Raw genomic sequence first — 17,214 nt, 5'->3', positions numbered from 1 at the left:
GGTGCCTGGAACGCATTGCCAGCAGAGGTAGGGACGGTAGATTCATTCAATGTGCATCCGAGCAGTAGGACAGTCGAAGTTTCGGGCACAAGCCCTTCATCAGGAATGATGTGTGGATGTTCAGAGGGGCATCAGCGTCCTTCTGTGCCAGTTGTCAGACAGGTGCAGCAGGCAATGAGCAAGGCAAGTGGTGTGTTAGCAAGAGGAGCTGAAAATGTGTTGCAGGAAAAGCGCAGCAGGTCAGGCAGCATCCAAGGAACAGGAAATTCGACGTTTCGGGCAGAAGCCCTTCATCAAGAATTAGTAAGAGGAATTGAGTTCAGAAATGGGGATGACTTCCTGCAGTTAGGGGGTCATTTGAATAAATTCAAGGCTGAGTTAATCTGATTTTTGAACGAGAAAAAAGTGGATGTTTATGGAGGAAGGCAAGAAAATGGTTTTAAGATCAGTTTAGAACAGTTCCAGAGTCAGACAACACAGAAACAGACCCTTCAGTCCAATTAAACCGTGCTGACTGTGTTCACAAACTAAACTAGTCCCACCTGTGTGTATTTGGCCCATATCCCTCTGAACCTTTCCTATTCACGTACTTATCCAAATGTCTTTTAAACCTTGTTACTGTACCTACATCCACCACCGTGTCTGGACATTGATTCCACACACAAACTACTCTCAAAAAAAAGGCGCTCCTCCAGTCTTTTGAAAATCTTTCTTCACTCACCTTCCTCATTTGCTCCCTAATCTTGAAGCCCTCATCCTAGGGAAAGGACACCTGCGGTTCACCTCATCTACCCTCCATGATTTTATGAACCTCCTTTTAAGGTCACATCTCAACCTCATGTGTTCCAGTGAAAAAAGTCCCAGCCTATCCACCCAGCTGTAGGTATATTCATATCCAGTTATGAATTGTTCAATGCTGGTGCTGACTTGAAAGACCGAATGGCCTAGTCTTGCTCCCAACTCTCTCACTCACTCTGTGTCCAGGACAGCAAGAGGCCCTAAGTCAGAGGAGCAGAAATTAGGCCATTCAGTCCATCAGGTCTAATCACCCCATTCAATCGTGGCTGCTAGGTTTCTCAACCCCATTCTCCTTTAACCCTTGATCCCCTTGATACTCAAGAACCTATCTGTCTCAGTTTTAGATATCCCCAGTGACCTGGCCTCCACAGCCTTCTATGGAAATAGATTCCACAGATTCACCGCTCTCTGGCTGAAGAAGTTTCTCCTTTCTAAAAGGACTTCCCTTTACTCTAAGGCTGTGCCTCTCGTCTGAGTCTGTCCTACCAATGGAAACATCTTCGCAACGTCCACTCTGTCTGGACTGTTCAGGATTATGTAGGTTTCATTTAGACCCACCCCCGCCCCCTCCCGAGTGTGGTCTTATTAATCAGCATGAACCAGATCCTTCAGGATGAGGTACAGCAGGGATTAGGTTCAGTAAACTGAGACTGAAGGGAGAGTATGTGGGATGGAGATTTTCAGCTTCTAGAGAATGAGAGAGAAAAGTGAGTTTGCTATAAATTAGAATTGATCAGATGGGCCAAAGTGTGGTAGATGGAATTAAATTTTGAGAAATGTGAGTTGTTGCATTTTGGTCAAGCAATCCAGGCTGGACTGACACAGTTAAGGGGAGTGTTGCAAAACAAAGAGACCTTGGAGTGCAGGTTCCGTAGTTCCTTGAAAGTGGAGTCTCAGGTAGACAGGATAGTGAATGAGGCATTTGGTAGGATGGCCTTTATTGGTCAGAGCATCGAGTAGATGAGTTGGGAGCTCATGTTGTGGCTGTCCAGGATGTTGGTTAAGCCAATTTTGGAATACTGCGTTCAGTTCTGGTATCCCTGCTGTAGGAAAGATGTTATGAAACTTTGAAAGGGGTCAGAAAAGATTTGACCTATAGGGAGAGGCTGAATAGGCCAGGGACATTTTCCATGGAGCATCAGAGGCTGAGGGGTAAACTTATAGACCTTTGTAATGGGCATAGGTAGGCGGGGGGGGGAACCCTACCTTTTCCCCAGGGTAGGGGAGTCCAAGAAAACTAGAAGGCATATGTTTGAGGTGAGAGCAGAATGATTTAACAGGGGTCTGAGGGGCAATCTTTTCACACAGAGGGTGGTGCATGTATGGCACGAACTGCCAGAGGAAGTGGTGGAGACTGGCACAATTACAACATTTAAAAGGCATGTGGATGTCGGTCTGTTCTCAGCTCTGCTGGATTTCTGTTGAAGCTTTGACCCCCCCCCACCCACCCACCCAGAAATAGGGCTCTCCCAAGGATTGGTATGGTGTCCTATTTGAGGAATTCTTTCTGTCTTACATCGAACTGTTAGTATGCAGCTCTGATTTACAACAACATTTACATCAACAGGACTAAAGCATCTGTTATCAAATTGGCATAGAGCTATACAGCACGGACATTGACTTTTTCTCTCTCTCATGCACAGACGCACATAACAAGTCCATGGGGTTAAATTTGTATTTGCAGAATGATATTTGCAGATACATTCTATTTTGTTCAAAAAATACACAATCTGTAAGCAGTCAATCCATGTAATATTTTGTAAATTCCACTTTGGAAGTAGAACCAGTCTGACTCAAGACTGGGACACAGACAGACTCTGACCTCACACCTTTAATGCATTATGTGAACTAAGATGTCACATTTTGCTATAAAACCTCGAGTTATCTTGATATGGCGCCTTGCAGGAAGGTCTGGGATTGACATGTGAATGATAGCTGCAACCCAGTCTAAAAGATGAAAGACTTGACAATCCAGGTTTGTTCAATATATCATTTTGGTGGCAGGACACTATAATGTTTTTCTACAAATTGTGTCTTATGATCTTATTCTCCACAACCACCTGAAGGATCAGCGCTCTGAAAGCGAGTGCTTCCAAATAAACCTGTTGAATACTCAACTGGTGGTGTGATTTTTCACTTTGTCCAGGTTAGGATGGATTGACAGTGCCCAGAGATGTGCAGGTTGGGCGCATTAATCAGGGGGTAAATGTAGAGCAATAGAGGTAGGGGAATAGGTGTGGGTCTGTTACCCTTCAGAGGGTCGGTGTGGATTTATGGGGCTGAGTGGCCTGCTTTCGCCGCTCTGGGGATTCTCTGAAGAGAAGGGATTGGCACAAACCCATTTTTTTTTTTTTTGGCTTCCCAAAATCAGACTTCCTCACCTCTCAGCAGTATCCCAATGTTGTGAAAGATATTAACTTTCAGGTGGAGTTATCCAAAATTCAGAGAGATGTCAGTCTTGGCGTTTTTGCCTTTCTGCCCCTGGAAGATCCTGAATCAGCACCTTCAGGGGAATTAGTTAGATCAGAGTGAGAAGAGAGGGGGAGAGAGAGTGGGATGGTGCTTTCAATTTTGTGGAATAACAAAAGAAAATATTCCGCAGAATTCCTTGTTCAGAATTTCTACTCTGCACTGACAGTGATGACTTTTGTAATCTCATTTTACATTTCAGGATCTGAGGATGGAAGTTTCAAAATCAACAGATGAAGGCCTTATGCCCAAAACATCGACTCTCCTGCTCCTCGGATGCTGCCTGACCTGCTGTGCTTTTCCAGCACTGCACTTACTGATTCTGACTCTCCAGCATCTGCAGTCCTTACTTTGACATCCATGTCTGACAGTCATTCAATCCATCGGGACCGCAACAGTTTTCAACTATGATTCTGTGAGAAGGAGCAAAGCTTTTTGGTTCCTGTTTGGGTACGTTTTCAGCATCAGTGGGACTGGATGAGAGACCCTACCATTGCAGTGCACTGAGTGAGGAGCGTGTAACAGCTCTACGGTTTGGAAAGAGGAATTCACGGTGGAGAGAAGCTCCACATGCGTTTGTGTGCGGCTGAAGCTTCGGCCATGGAGAAACCCGAGGAATCCCGCCCCGTGGAGAAACCATGGAAGTGTGGCGACTGTGGGAAAGGCTTGTTTCCCGTCTGCCTTGGAGACTCATTGGCGCAGTCACACTGGGGAGAGGCCGTTCCCCTGCCCTGATTGCGGGAAGGGCTTCAGCGATTCCTCCTACCTCCAGACCCACCAGTGGATCCACACATTGCGGGAAGGCCTTTACCCAGGCCGCCTCCTTGCTGACCTACCAGCGGGATCACGTGGCATTGCAGGGGGATTGAAAGAAAGACGGCCGAGTGCCTTTACCGACTGGACTATCAACCCAGTTCCAGTGACTCCCGAGTTCGATTCCCACTGTGACAGATGATGGAATTGGAATTTGGTCAGAAATCTGGAGTTTAGCATCTAATGGTGAAACCATTGTCAGTGGGGTGGGGGTGGAAGAAAACCCCCATCTGATTCACTCAGTTCTTTTTGAGGGAAGACTTGAGCAGTTATTAGAGCAGTCGTCCCAGCTGCATCCTTTACCAGATCTGGCCTACACATGACTCCAGACCCACAATAGTCTGGTTGACTCTACGCTGCTCATCCAACTTACTTGGATACAGGTTGAAATTGCTGAGTGAGGCAATACTTCCTCCAGGTTAAGGCTTTCTCAAGGATCCAATTACAAAGGGACAACTCAGTGGTGACCAATAATGAAGAAAGTGAGGGGTTGCACTTTGACCTTGAGCTGTTTTTAAAAAATTGCTACATTTTCTACACCTTTCTGCTGGGAGATTCTGAAGCTGTAACAAAGTTGGGTCACAATAAAGATTACCTGAACTTCACACTGAGCTCAGACTCTCAATGAGAGCTTTAAACTGCAACAGGTTTTTGGTTTAAAACTGCTGATTTCTCACAGGCGAAAGTGAGAACTGCAGATGCTGGAGATCAGGGTCAAGATTAGAGTGGTGCTGGCAAAGTACTGCAGGTCAGGCAGCGTCCGAGGAGCAGGAAAATCGACATTTCGGGTTTGCTCCAGACTGCACCCTCCTTACTGTGTCAACCATCTGTGAGTAAGGTACTCTCTTCACAACTCCTTTTCCGTTTTTTTCATTCTGGGTTTCAATTTATGACTTACAGCAACTGAAAGGAAAGAGAATGAATCGATGGAATGGACAGATCAGGAAAAGTTTGTTTATAAACAGTATGTTTCATGTATTGAGTGAATGTAAAGAGGATGTGGTGGATGCATGTTCAGATGCAACATTTAAAAGACATGTGGATAAGTACATGAATAGGGAAGGTGTGGAGGTATATGGGCCAAACACTGGCAAGTGGCACTAGTTTAGTGTGAGAATATAGTCAGCATGGAATAGTTGGACTGAAGGGTCCGTTTCTGTGCTGTCTGACCATAACTGATCTGTCGTGGTCTTAAAACTATTTTCTTGCCTTCCACTTTAAATGTGATTACTGTACCTGCATCCAACACATAAACCACAAAAAAAACCCTCATGCACACAACATGTGCGGCACGGTGGTTAGCACTGCTGCCTCACAGCGCCTGAGACCCGGGTTCAATTCCCAACTTGGGTGACTGACTGTGTGAAGTTTGCACGTTCTCCCTGTGTCTGCGTGGGTTTCCTCTGGGTGCTCCGGTTTCCTCCCACAGTCCAAAGATGTGTGGGTCAGGTGAATTGGCCATGCTAAATTGCCCGTAGTGTTAGGTAAGGGGTAAATGTAGGGGTATGGGTGGGTTGCGCTTCGGCAGGTCGGTGTGGACTTGTTGGGCCGAAGGGCCTGTTTCCACACTAAGTAAGCTATAAAAATCCACACTTTATTGTTCAAAACTCAGATGAACTCAGCCTTGAATAAATTCAATGACCCGCTAACTGCAGGAAGACATCCCCATTTCTAATCTCAGATCAGCCTGCTAATATACCACTTGCCTTGCTGCACCTGTCTGACAACTGGCATTGACTGATGTAGAAGGATGCTGCTAATCAAAGCACTGATCACAGGCTGGTCTGGTTTCAGGACCTGATTACTCTATCCTCTGTTGATCTCCCTGTTCCCACAGACTAAGATGTCGTTCTGTTCTCAGCTCTGCTGGATTTCTGCTAAAGCTTTGACCCTGCCTTTTATAACTTCTGGAACAATAAAATATTCAATCAAGACCCAAGCCACAATCTCCCAACCTCTCAATTATCCTAATACAAGGTGTAGTCATAGCAGGGAATCAAACAAGAAAAATGAAACAAAATCATAAATAAATAGGTGCACGTGCTTAATGTTTGTTCATGAGGAAGTAAACCAGAAATAGGGATCTCCCAGGAATCGTACAGTGCCCTACTTGAGGAATTCTGTCACCCTTACACCTATTAGGATCCAGCTATGAATTACAACAACATTTACACCAACAGAAATAAAGCATCGGTTATCAAATAGAGATAAACAGCGCGGAAATAGACTGTTTCTCTATCTCACGCACACACGAGATAGATCATCCATGGGGGTGGGTTTGTATTTGCAGCATGTTTGCAAATACATTCTACTTTGCAAGGTTTGTAGCTCAGGTTGAGGATTAGGGTGTAGGTTTGCTCACTGAGCTGTAGGTTTGACATCCAGATGTTTCATTACCTGGCTAGGTAACATCATCAGTGGCGACCTCCAAGTGAAGCGAAGCTGTTGTTTCCTGCTTTCGATTTATATGTTTGTCCTGGATAGGGTTCCTGGGGTTTGTGGTGATGTCATTTCCTGTTCATTTTCTGAGGGGTTGATAGATGGTATCTAGATCGATGTGTTTGTTTATGGCGTTGTGGTTGGAGTGCCAGACCTCGAGGAATTCTCTGGCATGTCTTTGCTTAGCCTGTCCCAGGACAGATGTTGTCCCAGTTGAAGTGGTGGTTTTCTTCATCTGTATGTAGGGCTACGAGGGATAGAGGGTCGTGTCTTTTTGTGGCTAGCTGGTGTTCGTGTATCCTGGTGGCTAACTTTCTGTTTGTCTTACGTAGTTTTTGTGGCAGTCCTTGCAAACCCCCGGAGTATGGGTATGGGTGGTATACGCGTCGGCAGGTCAGTGTGGACTTGTTGGGCCGAAGGGCCTGTTTCCACACTAAGTAATCTAATCTAATCTAAAAAGATTTACAAGGATGTTGCCAAGACTGGAGGATTTGAGCTATAGGGAGAGACAGAACAGGCTGGGGCTGTTTTCCCTGGAGCGTCAGAGGCCGAGGGGTGACCTTATAGAGGTTTATAAAATCATGAGGGGCATGGATAGGATAGATAGACAAAGTCTTTTCCATGGGATGGGAGAGGTTTAGGGTGAGAGGGGAAAGATATGAAAGAGACCTAAGGGGCAACCTTTTCATTTAGAGGGTGGTCCGTGTATGGAATGAGCTGCCAGAGGAAGTGGTGGAGGCTGCTACAATTGCAACATTTAAAAGGCAACTGGGGGGATATGGGCCCCGTGCTGGCAGGTGGGACTAGATTGGGTTGGGATATCTGGTCAGCATATATGAGTTGTCCAGGTTCAGGTGGATTGACAGTACTGAAATACCCATAGTGTCCAGGGATGTGCAGGTTAGGTGCATTAGTCAGGGGTAAATGTTGAGCAATAGGGTTAGGGGAATTGCATGGTGAGTTACCCTTTGGAGGATCGGTGTGTAGTCTTTGGGTCGAGTGGCCAGCTTCCACACTGTGGGGAGTCTCTGAAGGGGAAGGGAGTTTTGTAAACTGTGCAGGCAACGCAGGCATCATGTGGGGGCCTGCTGTTGGCCTTGCCCTGCCCCTTGCACCTCCCCCTGTTGTTGAGTTGGCTAAAAAACAACTACTCTTTCTCTGCCCTTTGAATCTGAAGCTGTAACAATGTTGGGCCACAATAAAGGTAACCAGAACGTACTGCTGGGCTCAGGCTCTCATTGAAAGCTCCAAGCAGTTTTTGCTTTAAAGCTGCTCATTTCTTGCAGCCTCCTGCACTAAGTTTCCAATGTCGTGTATCAGATGGAGCAGTGAATGAGTAGCTGGTTTCATTAGAAATTATAAACTTTTCAGGAGTGCAGGCACTGCATCGTTTCATCGGCAGTTTACTGGCAGCACCGGGAGGTATGGGCTGTGCTCATGAGAAAGAAGGTGGGACAAGGTTTAAAAATCACAACACCGGGTTATAGTCCAACAGTTTTATTTGGAAGCACTAGCTTTCGGAGTACTGCTCCTTCAGCGGGTAGCTGTGGAGCAGGATCATAAGACACAGAGTTAAGAGCAAAAGGTCACAGTGTCATGCAACTGATATGATATATCGACAAATGTAGAGTGATGTTAAACATTCAGCACACTTACCTTAATAGTTCACACCATTGAATAAAGGAGTTGGGACATCATGTTGAAGTTGTACAGGATGTTGGTGAAGTCACTTGTAGAGTACTGAGAAGGCTTCTGGTGGCCCTGTAATCAGAAGAATACTATTAGAGGGTTCAGTAAAGATTTCCCAGGATGTTGCCAGGACTGGAGGGTTTGAGTTATAAGGAGAAGCTGAGACTCTCTTCACTGGAGCACAGGAGGTTGAGGGGTGACCTCATTGAGATTGATATGATCATGAGGGTTCTAAGTAACATGAACATCAAATAGCGAGGAGCCTGCACGGTTATGTCAAGTGAGTGGGGGAGAAATTGTGGCATTTGGACACTTTAAATCCATCAGAAACAGCATCTCCATAGAGCATACTGTGCATGTCAGGTGAGGTGCCACAAGACTGGAGGTTGGCTAACGTGATGCCACTGTTTAAGGGTGGTAAGGACAAGCCAGGGAACTATAGACCAGTGTGCCTAACATCAGTGGTGGGCACATTGTTGGAGGGAATCCTGAGGGACAGGATTCTACCTTCATCTAGGTGGATGGGCTGGGACTTTTTCACTGGAGCATTGGAAGTGGAGATGTGACCTTATCAACGTTTACAAAATCATGAGGGGAGAGGTGAGGTGAACAAAGGGTGTCCTTCCCCTAGGGTTGGGGTTTCAAGATTAGGGAGCAAATTTTGACGGTGACAGGAGAAAGAGATTTTAAAAAGACTTGAAGGGCACAATTTTTTTTTTACACAGAGTAGTTCACGTGGTGGATGCAGGTACAGTAACGTCATGAATAGGAAAGGTTTGGAGGGATATGGGCCAAAACACTGGCAGGTGGGACTGGTTTAGTTTGAGAACATAGTCAACATTGACTAGTTGTACTGAAGGGTCTGTTTCTGTGCTGTCTGACTCTGGAACTGTCTTAAAACTGGATACTGGTCTTACAACCATTTTTTTGCCTTCCCCCACAAGCATCCACATAAAAATCATGCGAACTCAGCCTTGAATATATTCAATGACCCCCTAACTGCTGGAAGACATTCCCACTTCTGAACTTAATTCCTCTTGCTAACACACCACTTGCCTTGCTCATTGCCTGCTGCACCTGTCTGACAACTGGCACAGAAGGACGCTGATGCCCCTCTGAACATCCACGCATCATTCCTGATGAAGAGCTTGTGCCCCAAAATACGACTGTCCTACTGCTCGACCCACTGAGCTTTGCCAGTTGTGATCGTCTCTACGTCATGAAGACCAAGCGTAAACTTGGGGAATGGTTTGCCGAGCATCACAGCCGGGTCCACAGAGGCTGAGCGGACTTCCCAGTCTCCATCCATTTTAATGCCCCTTCCCACTCCCCTTCTGACAAATTGGAGGAACAAAACCTCATCTTGTCTGAGCAGTCCACAGCCCGGAGGACTCGACACTGAGTTCTCCAATTTCAAATAATCTCCCATCCCATCCCCCAACTCACTTCCCAGCCCCTTTCACTCTTCCCTGCCAACTAGATTCCTTCCTCCCATTCACCAACCAGGTTATGGGGATAAGGCAGGAACAGGATACTGATTGAGGATGATCAGCCACGCTCATAATGAATGGTGGTGCTGGCTCGAAGGGCAGAAGAGCCGACTCCTGCACCTATTGTCTATTGTACCCTCTACCTGTCTCCACCTATCCTCACTTCATCCCCCTGCCCCCAGCACACCCTTGTTCAACAGCTCTCCCTATACCCACTCCCAATCCTGAACAAGGGTTACACACATACCTCAACTTCTCCACCTCCTGATACTGCCTGGCTTGCTGCGTTCTTCCAGTCTCCTGCCTGTCTATTTTGCAAATTGAGACAAAGGCTTGGACTAACTTTTCCAGAGTCTGTCCCCTCGTGGATTCACTCCCATTCCTTTCAGTTGCTCCAAGTCAACAATTGAACCCCAGAATGAAACGTAAATGGAAAAGGGGGTTAGAAAAGAGAATGCTGGACACACAGATGTTGGACAGAGGAAGGAAGCTGCAGTCTGAGTGAAGCTCAATCTTCATTGAGAGAGAGATGGGGCAGGAGCTTCAGAACCTCATGGCCCAACTTCCGCATTCACCAATAGGGGAGCTCCGAATGGCAGGAGGACAAGTCTCCTTCTGGTCCTCCAGTGATCCTTATTTATCCATCAAAAGTAGATTTTGCCCCTTTTCTGCCGACAATGAGGAACACGCCCAATGTTTTGATGACATTGGCAAACATGTGCCCTGCTTGTTGACACTGAGGAGTGTACACAATATGCCCTGTAGCAATGCTGGTGTTATTGACAGATTTTGTTTCCAAATGTCTATCGAAGATCAAAAAGGGCAGAGCGATATTTTTTCCCCCATGTGTCTCGATATTTGATTGAGCAGCCAAACAAATGCAAAAGCAATGTTTTTAAGTCTTTTTCTCCGTGTTGGGGTGACCTTCACAACTAGAGGACATAGGTTTAGGGTGAGGCCACAAAGATATAAAAGGTACCTGAAGGACAACGTTTCCATGCAGAGGGTGGTGTGTGTATGGAATGAGCTGCCAGAGGAAGTGGAGGAGGCCGGTATAATTACAGCCTTGAAAAGGTATCTGGATGGATATATGAATAGGAATGGTGTAGAGGGATATAGTGCTGGCAATGGGGACTAGATTAATGTAGGATATCTGGTTGGCGTGCACAGGTTGGACTGAGGGGATCTGTTTCCGTGCTGAAAATCTCTACGACTCTGAATAATAAAAAGTCAACTTTTCCAATGAACATATCCATGTTAGCAAGGCTTAGTGCACACCCTGCTTTACTAACCATTCTCAACAGGTCCTGCCCCTTCAATAACTGAGGAACATATACATGCTGGTGCATAGTATCCTTCACTAGTATTTACACACTACCCTCATCAATTGCACAAGTAACAGCAAAGGGTAAACAGCACAAGGATTAATAAAACAGTGAGGGGTAAACAGCACAAGCGCCAGTAAAAGCAGATGGAAAGTGAGTGTAAAATGTGACTATGACAGGACAGGCCCCACATTCCTTCCCCTCCGTCCCCCCCACAACCTGCCTCACCTTTCACCTCCCGGGCCCAGTACCTTCCAGGTGGCCCCATAGTTGACACAGGGGCCGCCCCACGACCAGTAGAACTCCACCACCCAGGCGGCCGACCAGTTCCCAAACAGGGCCTTAACCCCATCCGCCTCCAGAATGGTCACCGGCTCCTGCCTGCTGTACAGCCGGCCGGTGTGGCCGTGACACAGCAGCTGCACCAGGAAGGCGGCGGTGACCAGTGACGGGGGTCTGCCCCGGGCCGCACGGCGCCATTTTCCTAACGGCCGCCGCTTCCCCGCTCGAGCGACTTCTCCTCCCAACCGCCTTCACCCCCGCGTGACGTCTGCACGGGGGGATGGGCGGGGCCGGGGGAGCCTCACCGTCACCAAGCAACAGCCACCTCGCGCTACAACTGCTCATTCACAAAAACAAACTCTCCTGTCTCGCTCTGCAGCTGCAGGGGGGACACTGCCACGTTTCGAGGAGCCCTGTCTACATTGGGAAAGCTCACGGCTCCATTTAAACAGATATTCCGACATCTAATACAACTATGTTAAACTTTCAACTACTTTCAGGGAACATGTATTTTGCTCTGAGTAAGTCTATTGAGTTTAACTGCAGCACGGCTGTAGTTTTAAACTTGTTTGCTTTCCTGAACAGCTAGGTTTAAATGTTTTATTCGTTCGAAGAACCAAAATTAGTGATAGTTCACATATCCACCCTGAAATGGGGTGGGTAACTGGATTGAGTGGGTAGGCGCCATACTAAGTTTAACTTTGGGGACAGCCTTTGAGCTGCATATGAACAAACTGCTTACATGTTGCACTTATCGACTGCTAAATATCGGCTCTTGTTATCTTAACACTTAGCCTTCTGATTGGACATTGCAAAGGTTCACCTCCCGCCCACACCCCGCCAGCACCCTTCCCAAGGGTCAGACCCTCCCTCTCTCCAGGCACACAGTCTGAATAATTGACGAAGCAAAATTCACTGTCAAATCCCATCAACATGGAAGATCCCAGCCCACCCTACCTCCCACTCTGTACCCAACCCATCCAAAAACCACAAAACATCATCTCATCTTTAAAAAACAAAAGAAAAACTGGACCGCATCAAAACGTTCAACAACGGTCAACGCTATGACTGTTACACAACACTTTACGGAGCTACATTTCAACTTGAGTACGTTTGCACTCCCTCATGAGAGTTCACATTAAAAGCTCATTGTACCAAATCAACGGCATGCCACAGCTCTCTGGAATTCAGCGGAATTCTTCCTGGTATCCCTCATGTTTTCTGGTTTTTTTGAGAAAGGAGACCCTCCCGTGAGCTTCGCCTTCAGATCTCCTTGGCTACGCCCAAAGTTTCGGCTGATCAGTTCAAGCACAGGGTCGCAGCCTTTTCTTGCTAAGCTCAGCTGGCGTAAACGTTAGCAACGCCTCTGGTTCCCGTTGGGATTTACGCTCCCGAGCGCAGACCTGGCCCGCAGCCTGTAGTCCCACAGTTCCTGCTGACTGCAAACTGCCCTTCTGTCAGCAAAAATACAAACACGACGGGGACAGTGTTCATTTCGCTATTCTCAATGTCAACTCTGACCCCACGAAAGGTTCTCTTTTCAGGGGCGGGCATGTCAATTGCCTACTTGGGGTTGGTGAAATGTCTCAACAAGTCTTTCGGTTTGTCTATATTTACAAGAATTCGAACCCCAACTAGACATTTACATGTAAAATCTAAGAATTATACAACGTGACACATGAAAGCATGATGAGGAGCATCTCCTGTGTCCTCTCTCAGCTCAGAGAAGACTTAAACCCCGCTCCCCCCTGTAACATTCATCCAGGTGACAAAAGGATCTTAACGCAGGCGGATTATAAGGGGTTGCTCAGTGGTCACAGCGCCAAGGGACCCGGGTTCAATTCCAGCCTCAGGGGCGACTGTCCCTATGGAGTTTGCACGTTTCCAGCCTGCGTCTGCGAGGGTTTTCTCCGGGTGCACCGGCTTCCTCCCACAATCCAAAGATGCGTAGGTGAGGGTGGATTGGCTATGCTAAATTACCCATAGTGCTCAGATATGTGTAGGTTAGGGTGGATTGGTCAGGCTAAATTACCCATAGTACCTAGGGATGTGTACGTGAGGGTGGATTGGCTATGCTAAATTACCCATAGTACTGTAAGGCCGGAATCTGTCCTTGCATGTTAGTTTTAGGAGGAGAGACAACAGACGCTCAATTGTTTGGCACAAGCAGGCTTTATTGCAGAATCGTAGTTGATACAGTGAATCACCATGCATTCACTGGAGAAGGCGCGTTCTGCCTTCCCCTCCCAAATCTGCTCCTGATATACTCTTTGCTAAGCAGAGCTTCGCGGAGCTACTAAGCATTGCCTTATTAGGACATTTCGCGTTTGCGAGGTGTTTCCTGTTGGGCTCATTTGGGCGTTGGCAGCTGAGCTGGCCACGTAAGCAAGTTTCGATTCCCCAAACAGCAGCTATAGCTCCACCCTCCCTTGACCTATTTTATCCTAACAGTACCCAGGGATGTGTAGGATTGGGTAATTTAGCATGGCCAATCGACCCTAACCTACACATCCCTGGGTACTATGGGTAATTTAGCATGGCCAATCCACCCTTAGTGTAGGATTGGCCAGGCTAAATTGTCCTATAGTATCCAGGGATGCGCAGGTTTGGGTGGACTGGCCGTGCTAAATTACATAGTGTTTGGGGATGTGCAGGTTAGGGGGCATTGGCCGTGCTAAATTACCCATAGTGCCTAGGGCTGTGCAGGTTAGGGTGCATTGGCTGTGCTAAATTACCCATAGTGCCCAGGGATGTGTAGGCTAGGTGGGTTAGCCAATGGGAATTGCAGGGTTACGGGCAGAGGTCTGGGTGAGGGAGGGTTGGTGTGGGTTGGATGGGCTGAAGGGCCTGCTCCTACACTGCAGGGGTTCTAAGCGTGAGATGAGGTGCTTGACGGAAACGATGGGGAAGAGGCAGTGAAAACACAACGAGACCGTTTGAAAGTGGGAGCATGACAGGAGGGGGGGGGTAAATGGGATGTGGTGAGGGAGGGGGCTTAGGAGAGAAAGAGACACAGAAAGAGAGGGTCACACACAGATACAACTGGTGAAAGTGGGGAAGATTGTGATAGGTTCAGATAAGGTGGAGGAAGAAAAGCTGTTCCCTATTCACTGATAGTGACAAGGTCAGGGGCGGCCTGAAGTTCAGGGGTTTGAGCAGGAGAGAGAGGGGGAAAACAGAGGAAAAACAGGTTTACCCAGCAAGCAGCAATATGCTGGAATCCGCTGTCACCTCAGAGAGACAGACAGACGCAGAGCCAGATGCAGAGCCAGACAGGTAATCAGATGAATGGCCTCCCTGTGCTGTGAGATCCAAAAGGAGGACGCGAGCAGCTGCCCCAGTGTTTCTGGCGGTCTGCGGCATCTCCCCCTCGCCCCATTACCAGTACCGCTCTCCCGTCCCATTGGCACCCTCCCGGTGAACGGCCCACTCTCCCAATGCACTCAAGCTGCCCCTTCTCCCGGGGGCTGGAAGAGGAAGGAACAGCCCGTTCCAGAGCGGGGCTCGGGAATGCTGCCCATGTCCGCGACGTCCTTTCCGAGAAAGGAAACAAAAAGGACAACAGACAGGGGACCACCCGCATCAACGGGAATGACAACATTTCACCCTCAGACAAGGCTTTGTCAAGAGATGTACAGCACGGAAACAGACCCTTCGGTCTAACCCGTCCATACCGACCAAATATCCCAACCCAAACTCGTCCCACCTGCCAGCACCCTGCCCATATCCCTCCAAACCCTTCCTATTCATATACCCATCCAAATGCCTCTTGAATGTTGCAATTGTACCAGCCTCCACCACATCCTCTGGCAGCTCATTCCATACACACACCACCTTCTGTATGAAAAAGTTGCCCTGTAGGTCTCTTTTATATCTTCCCCTCTCACCCTAAACCTATGCTCTCTAGTTCTGGATTCCCCAACCCCAGGGAAAAGACTTTGCCTATTTATCCTATCCATGCCGGTCATAATTTTGTAAACCTCTATAAGGTCATCCCTCAGCCTCCGACGCTCCAGGGAAAACAGCCCCAGCCTGTTCAGCCTCTCCCTATAGCTCAGATCCTCCAACCCTGGCATCATCCTTGTCAATCTTTTCTGAACCCTTCCAAGTTTCGCAACAGCGGGGAGACCCAGAAATGGAAAAGACTGAAGGGGGAAGTCAGCGGTAAATCTTTTGAAGAGGTTACAAAGGAGAGACCTCTGTCTGCAGTGGGAATGACCCCCACAGTAGCAGGTTGAGGTGGACGGCATTTAAGGAGAAGCTGGATACAGACGTCAGGGAGAAAGGAACTGAAGGGAATGCTGCTGTAAGGGAAATCAAGTGTGAGCAAGTGAAGGGGAGGTGCGTAGAGGCTCACATGGGTCAGAAATACTGAGAGAGACCAGTTGAGCTGAAGGACCTGACTGGAGACTCAATGGGACAGAGAGTGAAATCTTGGATCCACCTGCAAGAGAAGGAGAAACACGTGATTTACCTTCCAGGATTAAGCAAGTCCCGCAGATTCTGCAGATCACTTTATTGGTCAGAGCACTGAGTATAGGGGTTGGGGTCTGGACAGGACGTTGGTTAGGCCACTTTTGGAATACACAGGAACCTCGATTATCCAAAGGACACATGCAGGGTGTATTTCAGTCGCTTGACGATGAGATCCCTTACAGTGTGGAAACAGGCCCAACCAGTCCACACTGACCCTCCGAAGAGTAACCCACCCAGACCCATTTCCCTCTGACTAATGTACCTAACACTACGGGCAATTTAGCATGGCCAATTCACCCTGACCTGCACATCTTTGGACTGTGGGACGGAACCGGAGCACTAGGAGGAAACCCACGCAGACGCGGGGAGAATGTGCAAACTCCACACAGTCTGTCGCCTGAGGCAGGAATGAAACCCGGGTCCCTGGTACTGTGAGGTAGCAGCACTAACCACTGAGCCACCGTGCTGGTTCATCTAATTCTGGATAATCGAAGTTCCTCTGTATTATGTGCACTTCTGGTCTATCGGAAGGATGTTGCAAAACTTGAAAGGGTTCAGAAAGATTGACAAGGATGTTGCCAGGGTTGGAGGGTTTGAGCTACAGGGAGAGGCTGAACAGGCTGGGGTTGTCTTCCCTGGAACGTCAGAGGCTGAGGGTTGACTTTAAGAGAGGTTTATAAAATCATGAGGGGCATGGATAGGGATAGACAAAGTCTTTTGCCAGAACTAGAGGGCATAGGTTTAGGGTGAGAGGGGAAAGATTTAAAAAGGGTCCTAAGGGGCAACATTTTTCACACAGAGGGTGGTGTGTGCGCGTGTGGAATGAGCTGCCAGAGGAAGTGGTGGAGGCTGGTACAATTGCAACATTTAAAAGGCATCCACTTGGGTATCTGTATAAGGAGAGGTTTGGAGGGATAGGGCCAATTGCTGGCAAATGGGACTTGATTAGTTGAGGATATGGAGGAGTTGGAGCGAAGGGTCTGTTTCTGTGTTGTACATCTCCACTTCAGGAGGAAATGCGCAGTCGCAGGCTCGCAGAGCCACTGGATGCCAAGGGGATGAGAGCACAGCAACTGCAGTGACCCTCCCCCATCCCACCCAGGGTTCAGCCCTGGGCGGTGACTCACAGCGGCTGGCCCCGTCACTTGTGCCCCCGCTGGTGCCGCAGCAGGTGCTGGGACTGAGCGAAGCCCCTCCCGCAGACGGGGCAGGTGAAGGGCCGCTCCCCGGTGTGAAGCCGCTGGTGCCGCAGCAGGTTGGACGACTGGGTAAAGCTCTTGCCGCAGACCGAGCAGCTGAACGGCCTCTCCCCGGTGTGGACCCGCTGGTGGGTTAGCAGGTCGGACGAGCGGGTGAAGCCCTTGCCGCAGACAGAGCAGGTGAAGGGCCGCTCCCTGGTGTGGACCTGCTGGTGGGTCAGCAGGTTGGACGAG

Source organism: Hemiscyllium ocellatum, unplaced genomic scaffold, assembly GCF_020745735.1.
Source record: "Hemiscyllium ocellatum isolate sHemOce1 unplaced genomic scaffold, sHemOce1.pat.X.cur. scaffold_1799_pat_ctg1, whole genome shotgun sequence".
In the NCBI taxonomy this organism is placed as follows: domain Eukaryota; kingdom Metazoa; phylum Chordata; class Chondrichthyes; order Orectolobiformes; family Hemiscylliidae; genus Hemiscyllium; species Hemiscyllium ocellatum.
This window is presented reverse-complemented; position numbering follows the sequence as displayed.